The sequence below is a fragment of the Antrostomus carolinensis genome, unplaced genomic scaffold, assembly GCF_000700745.2.
Source record: "Antrostomus carolinensis isolate BGI_N321 unplaced genomic scaffold, ASM70074v2 scaffold44214, whole genome shotgun sequence".
NCBI classification, from domain to species: Eukaryota; Metazoa; Chordata; class Aves; order Caprimulgiformes; family Caprimulgidae; genus Antrostomus; species Antrostomus carolinensis.
Window position 1 is genome coordinate 55,440 of NW_010312229.1, and position 1,880 is coordinate 57,319.

General features: G+C 34.0%; 1 protein-coding gene across 1 annotated transcript in view; it reads right to left on the reverse strand.

Annotated features, from left to right (window-relative positions):
* Positions 1–1,880, reverse strand: part of STAG1 (STAG1 cohesin complex component) — a 68,065-nt gene that overhangs the window by 49,570 nt on the left and 16,615 nt on the right. The gene's annotated exons all lie outside the window — the stretch shown is intronic.

The window sequence follows — 1,880 nt, forward strand, 5'->3', positions numbered from 1 at the left end:
AAGAGGGCATGCCCTCTGCCTGTCTGAAGAGATGAATCTATCTGCAGAGTCTTCAAGTTCACAGGGCTGGAAGAACTTAGCACAGAAAAAAACTCTCCAAAACATATTTATATTGAAAGATTTTGCACAGTTTTATATATTTGCATAATTTGTACAGTTTTGCATTTTTAACTTATCAAGTCTTACTATGGTAGTAGCACTTATTCCACTAGTGCCTTAAGAACTAATGTATCTTCACTGCAGTCACAATGACTGGGATATGGTACAAACAAACCTGACATCCCATTAAACAACCAACCTCAGGTACTAGAAGCAGCATAAAGGATTAAGCAAGCTACCAGTCAATTATTCATGTTTTTTTCAGGTAAATTACACATTCTGCACTGAGTTCCTTGATGCATGGCTAATTCCAAAATACTCTCAATGCTCAAATTTGCTAGCTTAAAGAGATCTCAGATGTGCCCACATTGGAGTTACAGCAATGACTATTTTACTTTGAGAATCCTCAAAACTGTTCCTTGCTTTTACAGTGAAATGGCAGTCAAAGCAAACCAGAAATGTGAAATACAGTATTCTGATTTCACTACTGTAATTCATTGAAAAGAGAAGGATGAGTTATACACAAATACTGTATTTTAGTTAAAGACATCACCTCTTCCCACCTGCTTATCTTAACAGATAAGAAATGGGCACCTCTGCAGATGCTGAAATATCTTAAAATATGTACCTTAGGGTCAAGTCAATGATTCTCTGTATTATTTGCTTTCACAGAATCACAGAATGGTAGGGGTTGGAAGGGACATCTGGAGATCATTTTCCTTTGCTAACTACAAAGAAAAAGTCTAACGACTAGCTTACATATAGAAAGTGATATTTAAATGTATAAAATAAGGTGAGATAAAGTCCACCTCATATGCCTCAAGTAGATTCTAACTTCTTTAAATGGAGCACCAGCTCTTAAGTGTTAGCAGAAACCAAGTGAAAATGAGTGTTAGGAATGGAAGAATCTTCTCTCAATGCTGTTTACCTTGAAAGACATTTATAGAACACAGCAGAGTATCTAATTGTAAAGAAAAGTTAGGATAAAGTTTTGTCTTTATGCTAAGTGCACTAAGGCTCAGATGTGTCTCCATTTACCTTCAAGGCATTTTTCAAAATTATTTTGTCACCTGTTGATTAATAAATGAGTTTCAGTTTATATTTTTAAAAATAATCTAACTCCTATAATTTGTAAAATGTCATACAGGAAACTAAGTGTAACTGAATTTTGTAAATTAATTCTTTGGAAAAGTTAATGCCTGATCACAAAGACAGAATGCCATAAATCCACCAACGAAAGCTTACAATTACAATGTGGACTTCCAAATCACTAATAAAACACAGAAAATTAGAACTCTGGCAAAGTTTTTACACAATTTTTTCTATTGTGTATCTTGGCATGAAAAATTAGATAACCTGGATTCTGATATAAATACTCTATAAATATATTAAAGAACTCTAATATCACAAACCATGAGGGGAAAAAATAAAATTACTGCTAAAAGACTTTTAACTGCAAACACTAAAATGAAAAGGTTCAATACTATGATGTGGCAATGCCTTGGTCATAGTTACTGATGTGGAATGATTCACATCCGTGGAAAAGCTAGCTCGTTTCCTTTGGCACAGTGGGCACATGAAAGATGTAACCACAGTGCAATGCATTTTTAGGGGAAGTCAGGGAGTTCAGAAACAAATTTCTTAATGATTACTACATAAAAACCTCTAAAGTTCACAATTTTGAAATAAACGTGTTTAAAACTCTGTAAAAATGATGACTGCCTATCAGATAGATGATCAGGGATGTATAGGCCCGATATATATTATCACAACAGTAATTC